A 26,378-nucleotide genomic window follows, 5' to 3' on the forward strand; every position below is an offset into this window, starting at 1 on the left:
AGAAGATTTTTCAAAAATAGCAGATCTACAAGCTCACGAAGTGACGTGATATGAGCTTGTATATCTGCTATTTTTGAATAGCCAAAGTATAAAATAATAGTTAAAGTGGTTAAAATGATTGCGATGCTGTTTTGACTACTTTTGATGGGGACCCCCTGGAACCCCTAACATGAACAAAACAAAAGTGCAACAGCTTGGAATTGGTTGGTGATCTCAGCTCAGAGGAAGAGGCAGTGTGAATGTGGGTGGTTGGGTGCTATCCCTCCCTCCCCAAAGTACTTCCTGTCATCTCATCCCTCCCTCCCCAACGTACTTCCTGTCATCTCATTCCTCCCTCCCCAACGTACTTCCTGTCATCTCATCCCCTCAGTGGGTGCATCCACACATAAGATGCAAGTCATCGGAAGTCCCATCCACACCCATGTTATGGGAAAAAACGGAAAGACCGCCCCGATGCGCGTCTGAAGCACATATCCGGGTTCCGTTCTTTCTTGAGTAACGGCCAGAAATGGCCGGAACCGGAACATGGGCTTGCGACAACTAGCGTCACCTTGCATCTTATGTGTGGATGCACCCAGTGAGTGCACGCTGCATGGGCAAGACCTTGCCGGTTGAGTGTCTAAACGGAAGTACCGGAATTTGCCGGAAGTACCAACCAAGGAAATAACGTTGACGCATTGCAAATCTGTTTACGTTCTCCGTGAATGAAACGAGTGTTGTGATTGGTCGAAAAATATAGTTTGCGGGGGAAACACGTACGATGGAAGTCCCGCCCCTATAGACACTCTCTGCTTTAGGTCGTGACCAGGCTTTTCTCTTCGTAGAAGAGTAAGGCCGGGAACGAGGTTACAGTGAGTGAGGAGAGAGAGAGAGGCGCTTCACTTCTCCATAACAACACAACATCACTGACACACTGCCGTAGAGCTGGAAAGTAACTGAATACATTTACTCACTACAATTATTTGAACGTTTCAGCTACTAGTTACTTTGCAGATTTAGATTAGTATTACATAACATATAAACCACTTATACCCTCCTATACACTTATACTTTGATCTAAAAGCTCTCACATCACATCAACGGCAAGCAGCATCCAAAGATGTTCCTTTATTCTCATACAGTGTGAGTATAAGAGCCTGTTTGTATTTATACCAGTGTCTGAGTGTCGCTCGCCGGATATAGTCGCTAATTGATTTAGTCAATTGTGAAAAATCTATACAAATATTTTCGTGTTGATTCATTGAACAAATGATATGAAAAAACATGCTTCTCGATTATTCGATTGATCGAAAAACAAATCGATAGAAAATAATCCATACTTGCAGCCCTAATACCTGAAATACATATTTGCAGAGCACTTTTTAACCCATTAAAACCGGGAAAGCATCTGCATCATTTTAGATTTTATACGTCGGCTATTCAAAAAATAGCAGATATACAAGCTCACAGCACGTCACTCCGCGCTGCAAGCTTGTAAATCAGCAATTTTTTAACAAATTTAAAAAAAAATCTTGAAAGTGTGAGAACTACTGATTTAGAAGGCATTTGTAGAATCGGCCTCAGGTCTTAATGGGTTAAAAGCACATCCTCAGAGAAGTAGGTGAGGAGGAAAAGCGCGGCGGTATGAACGAAGGCAGTTTGTACCACAAAGCGCCGTGCTGTGCCAAGAGCTACAAGCCGGCAACACATCCATACATAGGTTCTTTTTTTTCCCCTCCACAGCGACCATCTTAAATGGCTCTCTGTATTCTATGTCCAGAACAGAGACAAAGGGGGAAGATAGATAGGCGAGCGGGGATGGGGATGGTGGTGGTGGGGAGGGGGGGACGGGGGGGTTGCTTTGGCCATCTGCCAGTGATGCACTTCCGCTCCGGGACGATGTCTCTCTCACATGCTGGCTGCTGCTGCTGCTGACAGGATCCTGCACCCCCCCCCCCCTCCCCCCATACCCCCACCACCACCTAGAACACAGACAGACTACTGCCCGCAATGCTGCTCCCCCCCCCCCCGATACCCCCGATTCCCCCCACAACCACCAGTAGGCAAACACACACACACACACGTTTGTATTACTATACTTGCGAGGACATCAACATTTTTGGACGCTGATTTTATGAACACCAATAATTTGTATTGCCTTTATTTTGATCCTATCCCTAAAGCAGAACATAGCAGATCATCTACAAGCTCGGCTATTTTCGGTGCGCGACGCCATCCTGTGACTGAGTATAATGCAGGCATAACTCTTGACATTAACCCCTAAACCTAACCTTTAAATACCGAATCCTAGTCCTATACCCCCAACCTGAATCTTTCCTTAATTGTAATTGTGACTCAAAAAATATATAAATATAGAGTCATTTTTTTTACCATTTAAAACGACCCTTTCTCTTGTGAGGAGCAGGACAATTGTCCTCACAATGTCTGTCTCTCAAATTCTACTCTATACTTGTGGGAACAATTGGCCCTCACAAGTATAGTAACACACACACGCACACACACACACACACACACACACACACACACACACACACACACACACACACACACACACACACACACACACACACACACACACACACACACACACACACACACACACACACACACACACACACACACACACACAGGAAAAGGAAAAAACAGATCACATTGTGTCTGCTGCTGTGTTGTCCAATAACCTCCGCCGAACATTTTCTATCATTGTGTCGGCAATAGTGAAAAAAGAAAAGAGAAAAGGAAGCACATTGAGTTTCCCTGTGTATAGAATAGCCTATACTGTACAAATACAGTGAGATTTGGCTTAGCTTGACTTTAAGATTGGCCTGACAGATCTGCCTGTAGTTAAAAGGCACAGCAGCAGTGAGAAAGAAAGACGAATAAACCCATTACTTTGAGGTAGGGCAGGTGGACTTGAAATCGATATCACCATTATTTCAAACTTTCACCTCGATTATGATTAAGGTTAGATTATTAAAAAAAGGGAAAACAGCAGATCTACCAGCTCACAAGGCCTCGGGGTGTGATGCGTTGTGAGCTTGTAGATCAGCTACAGTATTTTAGCTAATGTTGCACACCACCAATGTACAACAAAAGTATACTACAGGGTTCAGTGGTTATCATACTAATTGAATCATGTATAAGACATTTAAAATATATATATATATCTTAGAAGACTGCTTCTGCATTATTCGATTATTACCATATATCAGAAAGTTCTATTCGGTTAAGACGTAAAAATGGTTACGGTTTATTTTCAGTTGAATTACCCTGGCCTACTTTGAGGTGTTTGAAAGTGATTTTTTTGTGGACAAAAAGCAACGTTGTGACTCACTGATATTATTATCACATTAGGGGGTGGGACTCCGTGGGAGTCATCATAAGTGGCCTCCTGCGAACGACTGACGTACGCATGATGATGATGATACGGCTGAGAAACAGAAATATCTTGTTTTTTAAGGAAATGCACTAATGCAGGCTTTGTGATTGTATCTGCAGCAGCAGCAGGGAGCTTTCTGCGGTGTGAAGGGAGCAGAGTGGGGTTCACACTCACTCACTGCTCATTTTTTTTTTCTGTCAGACTGATAACCGGTATAAGTTTGGGGTCAGCGCACGTTCAATGGTGCTGATAAACAGTAGCAAGAGCTTTGCCAACGTGTTACAGATTAACACAGCCAGGCACCCAAAGGTGCCAAGTGCCAACGCAACACAAAAGGCTTATTATAAATCAGTGGTTCTCAAAGTGGGGTCCTGGGATCCCCAGGGATCCTTGGGGGGGTTCCAGGGGGTCCCCAGCTGAATTTGTCAATACAGTATCACAATCATTTTAACCACTTTATCCATATTTTGGCAATAAAAAAATAGCAGATATACAAGCTTGCAATTTTTTGAATAAAAATGTACAATCGTTAAAGTATTAAATTAAAATATTATAATTTTTCTATATGATCTTCTCTTCTGGGGGTCCCTGGGAGTCGGGACAAAACATTTGCAGATGGGGGTCCGCGGTCAAAAACACATCAATTTGGGTGTGCCATGGTAGATTAATTGAAAACACCCGACCTTGGTTCTCGGCTACATTGAAAATGAGGGCCTGCCCCTCAACTGTACTCCGAGCTGAAATAAAGGTTATGATGATGATGATGATGGTACTGGTGACTGATATTGTCCTTCTAATACGCAAGGGAGCAGTGTTTTTTCAATTACCTTTGTCGTTTATTTTATTTTATTTATCTTTTTCATTTTCGAAAGAAATTATAAAAAATGTATGAAAAATGCATTAGACGGACAATATCAGTTACCAGAACCAACGGGGGTTTTCAATGAATGAAATGGCGCCATGATTTGTAAAGAACCATGGATTTGATGGATGAGCGGCGCAAAAACCTTCTCTGTCAACCAGGCCTGGAATTTCGTCATTTTAGGGGCAAAGCTACATGGCCTTTGGTGTTGTCCATTTTTTGAGGACACAAAGGCCAAATGTACAGTGGTGTCTACATGACAAGAAAGAGACACTGGTGTCTACATATTGACAAGAAAGAGACACTGGTGTCTACATATTGACAAGAAAGAGACACTGGTGTCTACATATTGACAAGAAAGAGACACTGGTGTCTAGTGCCTACATATTGACAAGAAAAAGACACTGGTGTCTACATATTGACAAAAAAAGACACTGGTGTCTACATATTGACAAGAAAAAGACACTGGTGTCTACATATTGACAAAAAAAAGACACTGGGGATGAAAGGCATGAATAAGGGTTTGTGCATGGCTGAATGAAATAAATGATCAGATTTTTTTGCAATATTCCTAATTTGGAAGATGGCTGTTTTTGTGATGATAGAAAAGTGCTTAGAAAAGTTTAGGTCTGAATCAAATAGAACTCCCAGATGTCTTGCCTCGTGGGTGCACTGTAACCCCTGTGAGTGTAACAACTGGCTTACACTATCTCTATGGAATTTTGGTCCAAACATTGGTTTGCTCCAGACACACAGACAGACAGACAGACAGACAGACAGACAGACAGACAGACAGACACACAGACCTAGCTAGCATCTTGCGTGCTCTGCAATTATAATAATACTGTCTGTTCGGAACCAGAGACATTGTAGCATTACAACTGGACAACAGCCACATTATTTCTAGCTTTTTAAATGGATTTTCTACAGAGATGTGCACCTGTGTGTTTCTGTTAACATCATAGTGTGACCTGCACAGCTGACAGCAGGTGAAAGTAGCTGAACTCTCTCTCTGTGTGTGTGTGTGTGTGTGTGTGTGTGTGTGTGTGTGTGTGTGTGTGTGTGTGTGTGTGTGTGTGTGTGTGTGTGTGTGTGTGTGTGTGTGTGTGTGTGTGTGCGTGCGAGAGAGAGAGATAGACTGTTTTGAGGATTTTAGTAAGGCTTTATTATTTGTCAGTTATATATATATATATATATTACAAATATATTATTTGTATATTGCTGTTTTGACTGAATGTTTGCCTATTACGACATGCCCAGAATGCACAACACTAGGCTTACACGTCACAGTCTTTTCTGGGGTAGGGAGGTTCTGGTGTATTTTAGGTATTGTTTTGTATTTGAGGTATTTGAGGTATTTGAGGTATTTGAGGTATTTGAGGTATCTGTGTATCTGTGTATTGGTTCTGTGTTTGTCTGTTGTTTTGTTTCACCACTGCACAAAATGAAGTTACGATTAGGAACAGTAATTTGAAGTTGGAAGTTGAAGGAGAACATCCCTCACACCAATGCCCAGTCCCCAAGAAGTCGCATGACGAGACCTGGACCAATGCCCAGTCCCCAAGAAGTCACGTGACGAGACCTGGACCAATGCCCAGTCCCCAAGAAGTCACATGACGAGACCTGGACCAATGCCCAGTCCCCAAGAAGTCACGTGACGAGACCTGGACCAATGCCCAGTCCCCAAGGGGTCACAGTGACCCCACTGGCTTATTCCTGGCATCTCAGCCCACAGCTATTAACCTAGGACATTGCTTCTCAACGTTGGGTCTGTACACCAGAGTAAAATAAGCACTGAGGATTTTACAGTGTAGATTGGGGTTCCAGTATTGTTTAGTTCAGTGATCATCAACCTTTTTCATTTCAAGGATCCCCAGTTTTAACTTATTTTTCTTTTCGTAAATGAATGCCCTACTTGATCATACTGCAGCCGCAGCGTTACACAAAAGTATCAAAAGTAGCAGATCCACAAGCTCGAAACGCGATGCGAAACGACACGTTTTGAGCTTGTACTGTAGATCTACTACTTTTGCTATTTCTGAATTTGAATTCTGAAAAGTAACAGTTTTGGACATATGAGGCTTCCAGCCACCCGACAGAGATGATATGAATTATTAGGCCACGGACCCCCAATTGTTTCTTTAGCTCATTGTCAATTTAACTCTGAGAGCGTACAAATGGAACCAAATCACAGGTCCATTTGGTTCTATGGGCTCTCAGAGTTACAGACCTGTAAGACAACAACAAACCTAAGACAACAACAACAGAGTATTAGGCAACTTATTTTGGAGGCGTTATCTTGCTAAAAAGTACTAAGTTAGTTTCGTTTCCACAGGAAAAGCGATTGCACTCCCTGTTCATGTGCAGGCTAAACTTAAGGCCCTCTCTGCTGATAAGGATTAGCATGTAGAGTAGTACATTCTGTTGAAAACACTTAAAGGGAAATTGTATTTAAAACTCTTCTGGAGTCATTTTCATTGCGTAAGAATTGTGGTCGAATTTTATCATGTTTGCCTTTATCCGACCTTCACTTTTTGCCTTACGTAGTACATCCTTTGCCTTATGAGAGATATGATGTGATATTTTGCATGTTGTAAGAGTCAAGATGTCTTCGCTTAGGCCTGATAGCTATTGTTTTGGTACAGCTTGTCCTTGTGACACTAGAGTAGCATGGTTTGACTCTGATCCCTGTGTTCGTTGGCAGAACAACCTTACCACTGACTGTGTGTCTAATGTTCTTCTCCCCATGATGATCACGTATTAAACATCACCACCTTGAAATTGTGACTCCAACTCATCAATTAAATAGATTCAGAATTCCAGGACAATGTACTGTACTCAGAATTTTGTGTGCACTCCTGGCACTTTTTAAGTTGCTTGATTCAATATTTAGATATTTTATATTCATTTGATTGACATTAAGTCCATTCAACTTCAAACTCCGCTTTAGAGACTCCTTGAAATCCCCTGGTTCTGGTGACTGACTGATACTGTCCTTCTAATGAATGGGGAGACCTTCACTTCCAAAAATATATGAGATAGATTCTGCCTAAAAAAGTAATTGAGGGAATTGAAGAAGTTAATCAATAGTTTCAGTGTTCCTGGTCAGGGTTGTAAAACAGAGAATATTCTGTCCATTCAGTCTCTCTCTCGGGCAGTTTTCAAAGTTGAGCAGGCCAGTGGCCACAGTGGAGTAAAGCGTGGGGAGAAGGGGGAGCACAACAAAATGAACTCACCCACCCACCCTACAGAGCATGTCTAAGCCCATCGATCATTGTCCCAGCGCTTGGAAGCAAGGGGCTGATGCTGATGATGTAGCCGGGCTGAACTACCCCAGTGACCCACGCACGCACGCACGCACGCACGCACGCACGCACGCACGCACGCACGCACGCACGCACGCACGCACACACACACACACACACACACACACACACACACACACACACACACACACACACACACACACACACACACACACACACACACACACACACACACACACACACACACACACACACACACACACACACACACACACACACACACACACACACACACACACACACACACACACACACACACACACACACACACACACACACACACACACATTCCCTCTCCCCTCTCCCCCCTTGTGACCTTGGCTTAAGCTGCTGTGATGTTGGGGACGCAGCTAAGACATTAAATACCCTTGTTATTAAGTGGACTGGACGGCGTGGAGCGTTTTCTCACTAGAACACTGAAACATAACTGGTGCAGAAGTGGGATGTGAGCTATTCTGACAGGGCTGCAGTCAACACACAGCCATGACAAATGGAACAGTGTGGCATTTCATCTAAAAGGGCGCTGACTTCATCATGGCCGGTGCGAACTTCCGTGTTTCAGTGCAAAACCTCTTGAAATCCATCAAACTGATCGGTCAGATTTATTACATTAGAAATATTACAGTAGAAGTCATCGTAAAAGGTGCCTCTTCACACATAAATCCATTTTTTAGCCTGCAACACGTTCTTGCAGAAACTATTTATTACAGTAACGAGTGACTGCATGGTGTAAAAGCAAACTTGTCTCTAACTCGACTAGTATTCACATTATTCCATGAAGAATTCTGATAGCTTAAAAGGAGGGAACACTTGATTACCAAACAACTCAGGAGCAGTGCTTTCGCTTTTGTCACACAAAAGCATCAAAAGTAGCAGCTCGAAACGTGGCTTAGCGACGCGTTTCGAGCTTGTAGATCTGCTATTTATGCTATTTTTGAATTTGAATACTGAAAAGTAACAGTTTTGGACATGAGGTTTCCACCCGACAGAGACGGTATGCCTGTGTGCATACACCAACGTTGGTTGATTACATCTGCCGGTGCCATCTACACAGATGAGAAAGTCAAGCACAAAAGCAATCAACACTTAGCGTTCTGCCTGCATGAAGCTTGCTTTATACTTCATCCATTTATACTTTGTCTTATGATTGCATTGCACGCTGAAAATAGCCGATCAACAAGCTCACAATGCGTCTATTTTCACCGCACCAACACCATCGTGACCATAAAGTGTAAATAAACATACTGCAAGTAAAAGACTGGCCGCACCTTTTTCTAAAACATTACTTCCTCTTCGACTTAGCACGGTAGATTTCTCAGCATTGCCAGCAATGTTAAGATACCAACGTCCTCCTGTCGCCTTCGATTCGATCACTTTATTTTGTGTTTCAATATTTCAGTTGTCAGAGCACTGCACACACTGATGTTGTTTGAACTGTCTGTGGAATGTTGCGTCTAAATGTATGAATACTGTATTTTGTATTTTGTGGACCCCCTTGAAAACGTGATGGTACATCTCAAGGGGTTATTCCCAATAAAACAACCCAAAAAAGTGATTTGTTCAAGGGTAACAAATGTCAACCGGCAAGCCACGGCTAACCCTCGATCGAATCACTTTTCATCATGTCTATGACAAGACCTGTACTGTGTTATGTTGAATGACAAAATAGAGTGATCATCACAGACAGAATTGGAGGTGATAGTTGGCTTAACATTGCCGACAATGGTGAGAATCTCTCATTTTTTTGTACCCTACTAAGTAAAGGTGGAACTACGTGGGCCATGTGTGTTGAAAAAGGTCTATAATGTCAGGGGATGTACCAATACCACTTTTTTCTTCCCGATACCCATAACTTGAGTATCAGTTGATAACGAGCACCGATCCGATACCAGTGTGTAATTAAAAAATCACACCCAGTGTGAAGTGGGCGGTGTGGTCACAGTGGTCATCACAGTGATGGAAGTTCACTTAAAGAAAAGTAATATTGTGGACCAACCATTGTACACCCCTAACTTTAAAAAAAACATAAATGTGTTTTTAACTCTCTCAGTGCCACGCCCCGAGATATCCCGAGTTTTTACTTTTGACTGTGGTCGCGCTATTCTGTTTATTTTTCATGATCACTTTCGCTTCCTGACTCCTTCAGACTCATTGGGTTCCGGTTTCATGACGCAGATTCCGTTTCCGGTTCTCATTCCACGTCTACTCTCTTTGGTCTGGGTGACGATCAGTCATCGTAGTCGTGTATCGCATTGTAATTTAGCCCGATCAACGATTGTCGAAAATGTCAACATCCGGTTATGACCGGATGTGACGTGAGCCTGTTTGGGAGGGGGCGAGTGAGCCAGCGAGGTCATCAATGTGTCGATTTGTTGCTCTCGATTTGTTGCTCTCTACTGGTAGCACGTAGCCAGAGTCATTGAAGCACCTCGTAGATCACACCAGATCGTTAGATCTTACTATGCCGGGGCGCCCGCTGGCCTAGTGGTCCAGGCGCATACCGGCACATACAGGCTAATGTTGTAATGCAGCCTGAACCAGCGCGTTGCAGGTTCGAATCCCGATCCCGACGTCCTTTGCTGTGTCTCTCTCTCTCCCCGTTTCCTGTCTATCGCCACTATGAAAAGGCAGAAAAGAAAGATCTTACTATGCCAGCGATTGCCAACCACTAGGGTATTACAAGTGGGCCCCCACATATTTGGCAAAACACTAAATGCTAATGCTAAAATATGATTAATATTAAATAATAATAATAATAATAATAATAATAATAACAAGGTACAAATGTCATGGTATTTTTTTCATTGTGGTACCGATAAAAAGGGACTTAAAAGTATACTACGTTAGTACCATTGATCCAAGCCGGAACATCATCAATTGATTGATCATTAAAATATGAACATGCTCTGAAAATGCACGCAGCCCACCCATCTGACCACTTAACACGGCAGCCGAATGGCTGCCGTGTTAAGTGGTCAGATGGGTGGGCCGTGAACACACTTTCAACCTTTTCGAGTGGGCCCTGAACCAGAAAAGGAAACCGCTGATTTATGCTACTCTCTGCTTTGTCCCGCCTTGGCTGCAACCAGTGACATTATATGCAGAAACGGCAGAAACGTCTGAAGGGCAAGACGTGTAACACATCTCAATCCATTTTCATTCCCTGGGAAGGTAAAAAAAAATATTCCACAGTGAAAGGACACGAAAACGATTATTATGATGACGGAGTCGTGCTTCCAAGAATAGAATACAAACGGGTTTGTCTCGCCAATACCTTTTGTTTCTTCACATGTAGATATGTCCACGTGTGTTCCTCTATTTTTGGCAGAGACCAAAACAATGATATTATTATGGAAAAACAAACAAATTCCCTACAAACGCCCTGCTGTTCACAGAGAAGGAGACAATTGTCGGCCAGTAGCAGCAAGCCCACCAAGGCTATATAAAGATAAAATGCATACAAATAAACAGTGCTGTTAGAATAAACCGGTTTAAAAGGTATTGGAAGAAAATGTAAAGCTCTATATATATATTATATATATATATATTGTGATAGTAAGCATTGTTCAATAACAGAGGTCTCTGGGTCTTTCCAGCTCTCTAATAAACAGAACATAAATTTTCAGGAGGGTTGCCAATTTCATCCGAAGAGTTTAAAATGTATAGTGTTCCAGTTCAAATTTTGTCTGCCCACTTCTTTGTGTCATTGCTTCCAACTTCCTGTATGAGTTCCTTCTTCTGATTGGATAAAATTGTTATCCCGACCTGAAAATGCATTTTCTGTTTACTGAAGAGCTGGAGAGAAAGGAAGACCCCTGTTACTGAACAAACACTCGATAGCAATGATAACTATCGGAATATACTGCTACAGTATGTAACACTCATTTTAACAAACAAACAAACAAATCATTTACTGTACCTTTAAACTGCTAAAAGCCCTATGAATTCATAATAAAAAATAATCTATATCTTAATTGTATCTTGTATTAACCACTACTAACTACTATTGTGGACGGGAACATTGTAGATTGGCTATTTTTGACCCGTAGTCGTGTTCCCCTTTTTCTTTTTTCTTTTCTTTGTTGGTACAGTAATAGAGTAAAGCAAAGAGTTTGCAGTAGTACGCTGTGTCAACAACTCTATGCTGATAGCCATCAGTCAACATGTTTTCACATGTATATGAGCAAACATTCAAACTAAACCAGCATGGTGAGGCCACGCATAAGGTCACAATGGTCTTGTTTATCTCGCCTTCTGTTATAGCTGTGTAGGGAGGGGGAGAGAGAGAGAGAGAGAGAGAGAGAGAGAGAGAGAGAGAGAGAGAGAGAGAGAGAGAGAGAGAGAGAGAGTAGGGCAGGGCAATATTAACCGAAAATATATAAAAACTGACATAATAACCAATAACCGACTAAATATTACTCATGTACGTTAATCAAATCGACAAGCAGATTTAGTTTATAATCGACTAAATCGATTACTTTGTTTAACCACTTAACCCTGTATTATATTTAGTTGTTAAATAGATTTAAAAAAAATATCTCAAAGATCTCTAAGATCACAATGCGGTCGTGAGCTTGTAGATGTGCACTTTTCAGTTCTCTATTTTCTTTTTTTTTAATAATCGTTCACTAATTATATTTCACATTTTTAAATAATTGTGATATTGATTTGGAGTCATATATATCGCCCTGCCCTAAGACAGAGAGAGACATAGAGAGAAAAACTGAAAGAGAGAGAGAGAGAGAGAGAGAGGGAGTGTTCTTTGGCCATGGCAATAATACACCTGGCCTACCTGATCTCCGATACCTGCTGCTGCTTCAGTGTGGCCACTACATTAAACAGCTGCACAAACACCAACACAGGAGAGAGAGAGAGAGAGAGAGAGAGAGAGAGAGAGAGAGAGAGAGAGAGAGAGAGAGAGAGAGAGAGAGGGGCTGGCGTCTACCTTGTTTGTGAACATACATCTGTCCTCCTATTGACCTGCCTTTGTAAAACAAAACAGGGTCCTGCTTTTGTGTTCAGGTTGACTTGGTTTGTCCGACTTCAGATGCTGGCCTCCTGCCAGAGAGGATACCCTCAGGCAACACCTGCTGTGTGGTTCAAAGGGGCGCGGTTGTGTTTAATCCAGGTGATGATGGGTGACACTTGGAAAAACACAATGATGACCCCGCCGGCCACGCGTCATTATGGGTGTGATGGTTATAGATCACAACATGAAACGGGATCCTGTCCCGTACTTGCACTTATCGGAGACGGAACAGGTGTGGAAGACATGGGAGATGAGAGAGGAAAAGGGCGAGGAGAATGGCTGGGCGATTAACCAAAAATACTTGTATCGAAACCGATATTTAGAGCCAATAACTGACTTAATCTTGCTCGTGTAGGTTAAGAGAATTATCGAGAAGCATGTTTTTTTTTAATAAACTTTTTTTTTTCTTACAGTATATATCAACGAATCTACGGCATATGGAAAAATTCGAATCGATTTTTTATTCGGATTAACCACTTAAACGGTAGTATACGTCATTGTAGAATGGTGGCATACAAACAAATGGCAAAAACAGATTCAATAGACTTTTTATTAAATTTTTTCATTAATCCTAATGGAGGCAAAAATTTGAAATAATCGTGATATTGATTCGGAGTCAAATCGGCCAGCCCTGGAGAGGAGCGTCATCAGCTTCCAATTTCAGTCAATAAGTGTCCCAGCTGCTCCCACTGAGTATATCGTTGCTGTCGGGCAGAAACCTCTTATCTCCATATTCTAACTTTTTGTGTTTTTTTCGTAAATTAACGCCCTACGTGATGATACTACAGTGTCACACAAAAGCATCAAAAGTAGCAGTTCCACGAGCTTGTAGATCTGCTACTTTTGCTATTTTTGAAATATGAATCCTGAAAAGTAACTGTTTTGGACATATGAGGTTTCCACCCGACAGAGACGATATATGAGCTCATATACTGTGATATTCTGTGGAAAATGGGCTGTCAGTGATTCACTCTACCCCTCACCTCTGCTGCTGTTACAGGCTGTCTCCAAATGACACATTCTAGCAATATGCTAGAAAACCATTCATCATAGAATGTGTATTTTAACCCATTCAATCCGGGAACGCATAGTTGTGTCATGTCAAGGACCCCCCAAAATGATATGTGTTTGTCCGTGGACCCCCTATCTCAATATTTTTAGACTATTTTTCAAAAATAGAAGATCTACAAGAGCGGCACCAAGTGCCGCGCTAGGAGCTTGTCTGCTATTTTTGAATAGCCAAATAAATCTAAAATGATAGAGCTGAATGGGTTAAGGGACTGGTAACTACTAGGGATGGTGATCATTAATATTATATTTTGATCCCCTTATCGATGCTGCTTGTCGATCAGATTCCTTATCAATCCCACTATCGATCGTTTTCCATTGTTGGTAGTTGTTGGCAAGTTGGTGCTAATCTGGGGGCACTCTATAACGTTTAATTTCCGTAGACAAAGGTAGAGCATGTTGGCTTCAACTGATGCGCAACAATGAAGAAATATGTGCATGCAAGGCATTAAATTCATGTTGCTTGTTTTTCCCGTTTGGCAGGCAAAGTCAAAAGCTTTATTAGAATGACACACGCTTGTGCCAGTGATTTGATTTCTATGACATGACTCTTGTCTCTCGAGACATGACGTCATCAAACGTCAGGTCCCGCTAGAATCCATAAGACAATTGATAAGCCAAAACCGTATTGATTTCCGATTGTTAATAACTTCGGAATCGATTCCTCCATGATAGAATCAGTACTCCATCCCCATCCCTCCTCCTGATGCATGAAAAAAAAAGAGAACATTTCCTTCCAAGGGGCGCTAGATGCAATGCATCCATTAAGCCATTAAGACCGGGAACGCATTATGTGTCATTTTAGATTTGAGCTATAACCATTATTTTATACTTTGGCTATTCAAAAATAGCAGATATACAAGCTCATAGCGTGGCTTAATGTAGATCTGCTATTTCTGAAAAATCTTGAACATTTGTGCAAATCTTTTAATATATATTTTTTAAAGCGAACATTTGTAACTCAAATCTTTGCTTTTACAAATGTTTGCTTTAAAAAATATATATTCAAAGATTTGCACACATTTTTACGGTTTTTCAAAAATAGCAGATCTACAAGCAGTCTACAATGCCTTAAAGGAGTAGTTCACCCCAAAAAAAATCGTATTTTCTATCAATTACCAGCCATGAAGCCTTGAATTCATGGAGATGTTTTGTTTTTATCGCATTCCTAAGCCAATAATTTGATGACTGGCGGTCCCTCCGGTATAGGAGACTCAATGGAGACTCTTTGTGTCTCCTACCGGAGGGACCGCCGGTCATCATCAAACATATCTCCATGAATTCAAGGCTTCATGGGGTGTGTAATTGATAGAAAATGTTTTTAAAAAATGGGTGAACTACTCCTTTAAGCAGAACCACGCGTGTTCTTTAATGCCGTGGAGAGAGAGAGAGAGAGAGAGAGAGAGAGAGGAGAGAGAGACAGAGAGAGAGAGACAGAGAGAGAGAGAGAGAGAGAGAGAAGCCAGGGTTGTCTGGCACACAAAATGACGACAACAGAAGAGAGCCCACATTCAGGCTGCATTCCAGGAGCGGTTGGCACGTCAGCAGAGTGTGTGGATGCAATCAAGTTGCACTTGACACATCGCCTGGGCATTTCCGTGACACAAAAACACCTTTCAGAGTTCCATGGTTTAACGCTTGTCATTCTTCAACAGCGCTTCACTTCATCGCTTCAACCCCTGGTGAACCACTTCTTGTTGACAAGCTGCCAACACGACTATTAACCGGGGTCGTATAATGGACACAGACACGATATACATATGATTAGGGCTGTCATGATTACAACATTTAAGTTGACCATGAATTGTCATACAAATAATTGCGATTAACGATTTAATTGTGTTTTTGGCATTGAACGTTGGCATATGCGTATGAATAAAAAATGTAATTTCTGTTTGCCTTTTAGGCTTCGTTAACATGAGTTGCACAGGGCAGATATGACTAATAACTGAAATATACAACGAAAGTACAGACATTTTTAATACATTCATTTTTTTTTAAATAGCGGAAATAGCTGCATAGAGACAAGCTTAGATCTGCTATTTAAACTTATTTTAATATTTGAAAATGTATAAAAACAATTTCAATATGGAAACGATTACGACGATTATGTAAAGTAATTGCGATTATCTCAAACAATTGCGATTAGATGATTATGTAATAATTGTGACGTAAGATAAAGCTGTTTTTCCTTAAATCGTGCTACTCATGGGGATGAACAGGCAAACAAGACTGCAGACAACAGGCAGAGACACACATGCAGAGATAAGACAGACCGACAGAGGCAGGCAAAAATGTGTACGCAGTAGGGCTGGGCCATATTATACTTATTTATACGTACCATATTTCATACAGATATACAAGCCCATAATCAGCTTGTAGATCTACAATTTTTGAAAAATCGTGAACATTAGTGCAAATATTTGAACATCTACCGTATATATTTTTAAAAGCGATAATTTTTGGGCGGTGTAGCCGCCCCTATAAGTGGGGTTGGGACACCTCATTAGTATTAGTTTCCTGCACTGTGATTGGCCCACTTGGCCCACTTTCCTGTACTGTGATTGGCTGACTCTATTGGCTGACTCTATTCAGCACTGTGATTGGCTAGCGAGACACATGATGACATTAATAACCTATAAATAGGATTATGCACTTCCAAAAATAATTTTTTTTGGGAAGTGAGCTTCCATCACTATGATGACCACTGTGATGACCACACCACCCACTTCACACTGGGTGTGATTTTTGACTTATATCTTGTGAAGGGGGTCTGCGGTAGCCTGATTATCAGACTGGAGCTGCGCGGAGCATCGGTCTGAAATTGGCTGCAGTGTCGGCGATTATAAGGGGGAGGAGATTCGGATTTCCCTAAACCAATCACAAGAGATGTGACGTCATCGCACAGCTTGCTTTAGCAGATATTCGCTGATTGGCTTGTCGTTAGACCCACCCCCACCTCCGACTCTCATTGGACGGTACTTTTTGCTATCGAGGAAAGTCCTAGGCTCACATTTCAACACCAGACCAAGAGGCAGTCCACTCAGAGAGTGGGCGGGGCCTATGGTTTGGAACCAGGCTAGGTCTGCGGCCAAATATATATAATTTTGGACATGAGAAAGTTTGAGCACCACTAATATAGCAACATACATTTTACAGAAAACTGTTAGGATTTAGAAGACGTTTGTAGAATCTGCCTCAGGTCTTAATGGGTTAATTGCCCAGCCCCAGTACACAGTACACAAAGTCTCCATCAGACAGGGAGACACCCACACACACACACACACACAAACACAGGCAGGTCGGGCGGGCAGACAGACACGCAAAACACAAACACATGCTTATAACAACAGCAGCAGCTGTGATGTCAAAGGAGGGCACTCCATTCCTCCTTCTCGGGGCAGGTGTCATTTATCTGTGTTTACTTAGGTGACATCAGTTTATATCAGCGTGCCGCTTAAATAAACCACAGGACTCTCTGTGGACACGGGGAAGTTCCTCGAACGTCTTTAAAAAGTTTACACGGCACCCTAGTCGTCCTGGCTCCGAGCGTATGACGTTAAGCAGACAGCTGCCCCTGCTGCACGCTTTCATAAATAAATTCACATCTCCTCACACAAAAACGAGGACCGAAGCCGAGTGGTTGTGACACATTTTCAGTGGTGTAAGAAGTACTTTTTATTTATGCAACAGCATCAATACTACAAGTCTGGTATTCAGAATTGACTTGAGTAAAAGTACAAAAGTATTGGCATCAAAATTGACTTAAAGTTCCAAAAGTATAAGTACTCATTATGCAGAAATCTCCCATTTCATGTTTTCAAAATGTATCAAATCATTTGAAAATAGCAGATCTACAAGCTCACAACGCCACGCATCGCGACACGTTGTGAGCTTGTAGATCTGCTATTTTCAAATAGCCGAAGTCTATATAGGGCTGAAGTGGTTAATGTATGTTTTGTAATATTAATTAAAATCTACAAAGTTCTAGTAACTAAAGATTTCAAATAATTGTAGTGGAGTAAAAGTACAATATTTGCCTCTGAGATGTAATGGAGTAGAAGTTTGGAAATACTCCAGTAAAGTAAAAATACCTCAAAATTGTACCTCTAAGTACTTGAGTACATGTACTTAGTAACTTTCCACCGCTGCCCATTTTTGCATTTCCAGCGGCGGCTCTATGCAACACATACTGTATTGTCAATGTATTTTTTTCATAAATGAATGGCCTACTTCATCATACCACAGTGTCATACAAGTATTGCCGATCTAAAAGCTCAAAACGCGGCGCAAAGTGAATCTGCTACTTTTGATGCTTTTGTGTGACGCTCTAGTATCAAGTAGGGCGAAAAAAACACAAAAAGTTAGAATATGGAGATAAGAGGTTTCTGCCCGACAGGCAACAGCAACAAAATATTGAACCAACAAAAAGTATTAACAAGAGCTTGTGACCAAATGATAATAACTACATTGGATCCCATTGGAACACAGGTCCTTTGTTCCTGAAAAGTAACCGCTTTGGACATACCGGTACAAGTTTTCCACGCGACAGTGACGATATTCCCTCTGCACTCGCCACCCGTCATTGAGGAGAACCACATGCTCAGCAGGGGACCGCGGACATGGCCCCGCCCCCCACGTGCCCGGAGAAATAAGTAAATATGCCAAGAGACACCAAACAGAGTCACTGAGTGTACAGTACGACACCACAGGCGTTGGTGTCCAGCGGATGCATTAGTTGCCGCTGAATTATTTTAAACCAAACCGCTCGGATTTCGCAACAAGAAGAAAACACTGACCTTGGAGGGCCGGCAGCTGCCAAGACACAACACGTGCAGATAAGACCCCCCCCCCACAGGCCCCACAAATGCTCCTGTTAATAAGGAAGACGTGATCGTGTGTGTGTGTGTGTGTGTGTGTGTGTGTGTGTGTGTGTGTGTGTGTGTGTGTGTGTGTGTGTGTGTGTGTGTGTGTGTGTGTGTGTTTCGGTGTCATGCACCGAAAAAACTTGTGAGCTTGTAGATCGGTTATTTTCGACTTAGGTTTGGCCATCTGAAAATATTTGTGCCAGTTGTCCCAGAAGAGAAGATTTATGTTATACATTTTCCAAACATTTTCAATGTTTTTCAAAACTTTCACAAATAGCAGATGTACACGCTCGCAACGCTGTGAGCTTGTAGATCTGCTATTTCTGAATAGCCAACGTATACAGTAAATGGATAAAGTGGTTAAAACGATTGTGATGCTGCATTAACCACTTAAACCCCAGCATCGGTATTGTGGGGAACGCGTCGTGTTGTCGATTGGCTATTTTCAGCTAAAGCTTTCCCCACAATAAAAGAAAACTGAAAAGACACTAGGTATTGAGCCCTGAGGGACTCCGGTCACCCATATGGGGTATAAGTGGTTAACACCCCGGGGCGGACCCCACCTTGAGAACCAACAATGCCTCATGGAGCCGACAACAAGCTGACTGCCCCCTTTTGTGCAAACAACTCCCGTCCCAAAATCACGTCCGCATGCACACTGCACGCAGAGCCAAGTGCCATTCAGCACGCCCATTCAACTTTCAGGATATTATGAGGAAATTTGACTCTCCTCGCGTACAAGCTGGTTTATATTGGCGTGTTGAAAAGGCCCTTCCTGTATACAGCCCCCGTGTGTCGATGACGCCACCGACCTCGGATGCTGCGGACCTCGGATACCTGCAGCTCCCAATCCTCTGCTACCACCCCTCGAGGGGAGCAGTGACACTCGGGGGAAATGCAAGTCACGTTCCCCTTGAAAAACTACCCCCTTCAAAACCGTCGGATGCAATCGGGCCTCGATTTGTACTCGAACACTTCCATAATTAAGAAAATGAGTCATCTCGGGTCCTCTCTTCCCCTATCGGTGAGCGGCTGGGCTTATTCAGTCCTGACAGTTTGACTAACGGGGGAGCATTATCTTTAATCAGTGTTCTTTGTGTCATTTCCTCTGCCATCTGCCACTGCCGCTCTCACTCGGGGGCCTATGGCTGTGGTGGGTGCGCATCTCCTCTTCTCTTTACAGTACATGCAGAAGGTATTTATCGTCGTTGTCGGGCAGAAACTCACACTTTATTCACACTTATTTCCTTTATGAGCGTCACCACCATACAGTGAGGCACTGCTCTCAATCAAACAATTGACAACCTGAATATGCCAGTGACTCTTAAACCATTTCAAGTCAAGCACCCCCAAATGTATTTGGCCGCAGACCCCATATGAAAAAAAAAATTACGATTCTCTTTAAATCTAAGGGGCAGATTGCCATGAACTCGTCATATTAGTCGATAACGGTTCTCTTCTACATGTGACCAAAATCTCAAGCCCCCATGCAAAGTTCAGCCCCACATTAGATGCTGGTAGATATCATCACATGATATTAAGCTATAAAGATATAGCCTAAACTAAACAGGCATCGAATGACGTAGGCATGTGGCTCGTCTCATAATAATCGTAACACTGTCTGGACTGTGGAAGAATGATACAGTTTACATTCTTTTCCTGCACTTAAGGCTCACAAAAGATCTTTGTGGACCCATAACCGTCTCTGAAAATAAAATGCCATGGCCTCATTCAGCCACAGACACTTGGCTGTACACAGTGGTGGAAAAAGTACTCAAGTGTTTTACTTAAGTAAAAGTATCAATACTGCAATGCAGAAGTACTCTGTTACAAGTAAAAGTCCGGAATTCAAAATGTACTTGAGTAAAAGTCGAAAGTATTGGTATCAAAATGTACTTAAAGTACCAAAAGTAAAAGTACTAAAATGTTCGGCTATTTTCAAAGAGCCTAGTTATAAAAATAAGGCCTAAGTGGTTAATGTATGTTTTATAATGTAATAATTAATATCTGCAAAGTAACTAGTAACTAAAGTTCTCAAATAATTGTAGTGGAGTAAAAGTACAATATTTGCCTCCGAGATGTAGTGGAGTAGAAGTAAAAGTATGGACAATTGGAAATACTCCAGTAAAGTAAAAGTACCTCGAGTAAATGTACTTAGTTACTTTACACCACTTGGCTGTTCATGCTTGCGTCAGTGTACAAATCTCAAACGAGAGCCGTCTCTTGCAAAGCGGTGCATGTGGCTCGACGACGGCCCATTAGTGGCCGGCCGCCACGACGATTCCCCCCACATAACAACACTTGTCCCTTTCAAAGACGTGTTCCAGTCCGGAGCACTGTACATGTACCCTGTGGTGGACAATGTACTCAAACCCCCCTCAAGAACCCCTGGGGGAAGGGGGGTGGGGGTTCCATGGGGTCCCCAGCTAAAGTAGTTAATATAGCATAACACCCATTTTAACCACTTTATCCATGTATATGTTAGGCTATTCAAGAATAGCAGATATACAAGCTCACAGCGCGTCACGAAGTTATTTTTGAAGAATATAGAAAATGTTCGACACAGTGTGAGAACCTGACTGGTATAGATACTCCAGGTCAAATATGACTCAACTACAAGTGGACGCTACTTTGTCAAATTTGTACTTCTGTTAAAGTACTAGAATACTTGGTTTAAAACTTGGTTTAAGTATTCAAAAGTACAAATTACAAAGTACATGTTCTTCTTTTTAGTATCAACGCATTGAAAATTGACATTTTCAAGCTCACACAACGCTTGTCGATCTGCTATTTTCACTACATTTGATATTAGGGTGGTTAATTCATGCATTCCTCCCTAGAAAAGTAGTGGAGTCGAAAGTGCAGTATTTGTCTTTGAAATATAATGGAGTGAAAGTCATATAGTCAAGTATAAGGCTAGTCAAGTATATCCAAAAATACTCCAGTAAAGTACAGGTACTCAAACAAATAACTTAACCACTTAAACCCGAGTATCCATATTCTGGGAAAACAGTGTGCTGCAGTGTGTCACAATGTGCTATTTTGAAACAGCTTTTTTCAGATAAGATATTTAATGTAGAGCTAAAATAAACTAGTATCGAGCCCTGAGGGACACCGCTGAGTCAGGAGCCGTGTAAATGTACACTCTGTAGCCTGCCTGTCCCCAACCCCCCCCCCCCCCCTTTTCTCTACTGTGTAAATATAGTGCTTTATATTTGTGATGATATTGAATGTTTGGTGCTATTTTTTATATGTTGATGAATTGAATACCTAGGACCCCAATGGAAACAAGACCGCAAGGACTTTTTGGGTGTTATCCTTTTAGACAAAGTGGTTGACTGTACTCGTGCTGTTATACATTTCTGTCTAACAAAATATTAAATTAAAAAAAGCCTGCCTGCCTGTCTGTCTGCCTGCCTGTCTGTGTACCTGCCTGCCTGTCTGTGTACCTGCCTGCCTGTCTGTCTGCCTGTGTGCCTGCCTGCGTGCCGTGGGTTTACGGCTGCGTTTGAACAACACAATGCAACACCACTCTCATTTCCTTCCATTGCACTGCGGCGGCTCTCGCCGTCTAGACGCACTGCCGCTAACAAAAAAGTAATCCAATTTGTGTTGCATGTTTTGTCTGCGCTGCGACTGGTATTGATGTCTTGAACAAGTTTGGAAAGATTGCTGTCTAGTGCAATATAAAAGAAAACAATGAATTAATATTTTCTTTCCCCACCAATGCCAAGCTTCTCTTATCTAATTGTGTGGACCCTTTGTCTGTCTTTGTATTTTTTATTAAAACATTTTTTAATATGAATATGATTTACAGTAGAGCATTTGGGTATGCATTTCTAGGATACTAGTAGTGGCCCTCACACCTCCGTACGTTGCACCGCCGATCCGACTGATATGGCCATGTATGGATGGACATCTCTAAGGCAACGGCTGTCATCTTACTCGTGTTCATGCATACGCTGTGTAACTGGGAAAATGTGACACATATCGCGTAGGAGTGCTAATAAGTATTGCGCAATAATGTAGTTATATAGGGCTATTATTGCGCAATAATATACAAATACACAGTGTACGGTAAATATGAAAGTTGCAAGCATAAAATGTAGTGTATTGGATTTCCCATGATGGCATGCATTATTATTTGTGCATAGTGTGGAAGCAATTGCACTGCTGGTGTGCTAGAAGAAGGCACACAGATAAAAAGGAAGTCCACCCACTAGGTGATTTTAATATAGGATAAGATAGGATAGGGTTAGCAACAGCAGCAACTACTATAAACTATATCATCTCTGTCGGGTAAAAATGTCAAAAATGTCCAAAACTGTTATTTTTCTGGACAAAAATAAAAAAATGGCAAAAGTAGCAGATCGACAAGCTCAAAACTCACCGCTTCACGCCGCATTTCGAGCTTGCAGATCTGCTACTTTTGATGCTTTTGTGTGACGTGTTGTATGATCAAATACGACATTAATTTACGAACACAAAAAGTTAGAATATGGATAAAAGAGGTTTCTGGCCGACCACACCGATATACCATATGTATATGCAAGGTTCTTGAGCAAAACATAGCACCTGCTAACTCACTGTAAGATGCAGATTTTGTTGTGATCACGTGATTTCTGGGTGTACTCTTCTTGGGTGATCCTGGGATCATGGCTGCGGAAGAGCGCTCTCTATCGTAAAACCACTAAAAACACAAAATCTCGTCATTCTCGTCATTGGCGAAGTGAGCCATTGCAAAATATGACGAGAAATCTTGTCATTGGCAGTCAAAGAGTTAAAGGGGTATTACACATTAAAACGCTTCTGGGGTTATTTTAAGGTCCACTCTGGCTTTTGTGTGCACCCCAGACAGTTAAGTTGCTTAATTCAACAGATAGTAGACATACATTTGGATCAATTACTGTTTCCAGTTATTTTATTTTATCATTTATTAAATGTAATTTAAAAATGAAAAAGAAAAAGTAATTGAAAAAACACGGCCCCTCACACAATACCAGTCTACTAGAAGCAGGGACGTGTGTTTTCAATTAGTCTAACATGGTTAAAATTGAGATTGAAGTTGAATGGGCTTGTATGGGAGGGGGCGTTCCAGTTTAAATTGTGTCATTTCTCATTTCTTTGTCTCATCACTGGTTTAATCTGTACCCTGACGGAGTTCTCTATCCTGATTGGATCAAATTGATATCCTGACCTGAACATTCTGTTTATTCAAGAGCTGAGAGACATGGAGACTGCTGTTAACACCTTTACCGCCGGGCCCGTAGTTCTACGGGCCGTTAAATCCAACGGTTAAGCGCCGAGCCCGTAGTCCTACGGGCTGCGGTCTTTTCGCGCATGCGCGGTCCGGGTGCACTTTCGGAATTTTTTTGATCCACTTCCGTTTCCGGTTTGATGACAGGAAATAGAATTATTTGGGATCCGGTTTCGACGATCACGCCCGCTCCCATTCTACAGACGAAACTGAAACTCAATTCTCTTCCTGTAGTTTTTTCTCCTCGCATTTCACTGTTTAACGTAATCCGCTCTAACTACAGTCATGGAAGTCCGTTTGACATGCGGTCTTCACTGGGAGATACAGGGAGATCGCGCGGATGTAAACAGACCGTTCACGGCTCAATCTTAAGGATTTTAACAAGATCTATGGCGACATGAAAAAAACAAAAAAACAACAAAAACACCTTGGCAGGTGAGTACATTATTATGAGATTAACCTCTGGCGGTGGATGTGTTAATGAACAAAAACTCTGTAGCAATGAGTACTATCAGAACATAGAGCTATTTAACACTTATTTTAACCAAAGAAAATCCTTTAAGTCACTATAATATTAACCACAAGACCCCTAGCGTCTCTCTTCTGGGGCTAACATTCAGCAAAGATATTTAGTGTAGAGAGGGGGGTGAAAAAAAAAGAGGAGGCCTAGTATAGACCCCTGGGGGACTCCAGTCAGCAAAGCAAATAGATTTAAAGCATCAACTAAATGCCTGGCTTCAAAATGTAAATACATTCAACTTTAAGCACCTCTATCCTTCAGTATGTCTGCTGTGAGCTCTAGCAGCATTAAAAAAGGCTCTATTAGCCAAACAAAGCTGTGAATGTCAATGATGTTGGTTTTGGCGAGGTCTTGTTGATGGTTAGAGGTGACGTGCGAATCTAAGGTGGGTTCCCAAACGTTTTCATCTCGAGACCCAAAAACTGTCAATTTGGTGTCTTACCGCCCGGGAGCCAAACTTGCACAAATATGTTTTACGAATGAATAACTTAAGCCCTATTTAGAAAATAGTGAATATAGCCAATCTACAAGACCAGGAGTATCTATACTTTTGTCTACCACTGTAGATAGAAGATCTCTCATGCCTCAAGGATTTGTTTTTAACTCAACTCAACTTTACTTTGGCCTTAATCACTGTTACAGTCTAAGATTTCTTTGGCTATTCAAAAATAGTAGATATACAAGCTCATAGCGCGGCACTGGTGATAGCTTGTAGATCTGCATTTTTTTTTATCGTGGAAAATGTGTGCAAATATGTGAATATATATATATGTTTTAAAGCGAACATTTACAACTCCGATCTGTGCTTCTGGGGGTCCCACTCCCTGGAACAACATGTTTTGAGATGCATACCGTTAGGATTTAGAAAACATTTTCAGATATGTATTTGGCCGCGGACCCCCCCCATCCGTGGACCGAGTGGACCTTCCTCCTATAGGAGGACAGGTGTTCAGTGGGAAATATCCAAATGCTAAACAAACAAGAGAACAAAACGTTGCTGTCGGGGCAGAAACCTCTTATGTCCATATTCTAACTTTTTGTGTCGTTTTCGTAAATGAACGCCCTACTATATCATAAATAATGCTAATAATAATAATACATCAGACTTACAGTATATAGCGCTTTTCTTAGTACCCAAAGTCGCTTTACAAGACAAATCAAGTTTAGTTTTTGAAGTTATAAGCATAATGGGGCTGCAACTATAAATTAGTCTATTCAGAATTTATTTAATTTTTCTTTATTTTAAGAAATGATCTACAGTATCAAGGTGAAAGAATTCAAACAATATTTTATAACTGACTAAATCCAATAGTTTGATTAAAGGTATCATGACATTCATTTTCACTTTTTTTTATTTTCAATGTTTTATTTGGGGTTTTATGACCTCAATTACACCCAAAAAAACTGAACTTAGAACATTCAGTGGATTTTCTGTGGTCTGGGGTTTTCTGAATAATTAGGCTGAAAAGTAATCTGAGCTTGGCCCTTCGACAGTGAGGTCACAGTCGATTAATCCCGCCCACTCTCCTCCTCGCCCCTCCCCTCCCCTATCCTTTCCTTTGGGGGGGGGGCGGAGCAGAGGCGATGATTGACAGGCAAAATCCCTCACCAGCGACACCCGCAGGCAAAGATTTCTTTTTTCATTGCAGTTGAAAAGGCTTTAGAAATGTGAGAGAAAAACACCTGCCATGGATCACTGGAATGGAATTTTCACTTAAAACTTTTTGTACACTTTTGAAGGACCAGGACAAAGACTTTGAATGTGGTGTAAAAGTGAATGTCATTAAACCTTTAAGCACTTTGTCATATGATATAAAAGTTCCCCTGAATTCCCTCAAAATCAATTATTTTATTAAAATTATGTTTTAAAAAACGTATAGTGTGATTACCTGTGCACCCCTAAAGCACAATAATATAAAACAAATTGTAACACGACACTTAATGGATATAGTTACTTAATTCTTTCTTCCTGACACATCACCACCCCCACAGTTCAAAAGCTCACACCAAGAAAAAAGAAACCATTGAAAAACAACACCGACCGAAAACAAACCTCAATAAATCACCAT

The 26,378-nt window shown here is 41.6% G+C and overlaps 1 protein-coding gene across 1 annotated transcript in view; it reads right to left on the bottom strand.

The window, feature by feature from the left end:
* gab2 (GRB2-associated binding protein 2) overlaps nt 1–26,378 on the bottom strand; it is a 102,620-nt gene that overhangs the window by 59,159 nt on the left and 17,083 nt on the right. The window lies entirely within an intron of this gene.

This window comes from Gymnoscopelus braueri (genome assembly GCF_963280865.1).
Source record: "Gymnoscopelus braueri genome assembly, chromosome: 5".
Lineage (NCBI taxonomy): Eukaryota > Metazoa > Chordata > Actinopteri > Myctophiformes > Myctophidae > Gymnoscopelus > Gymnoscopelus braueri.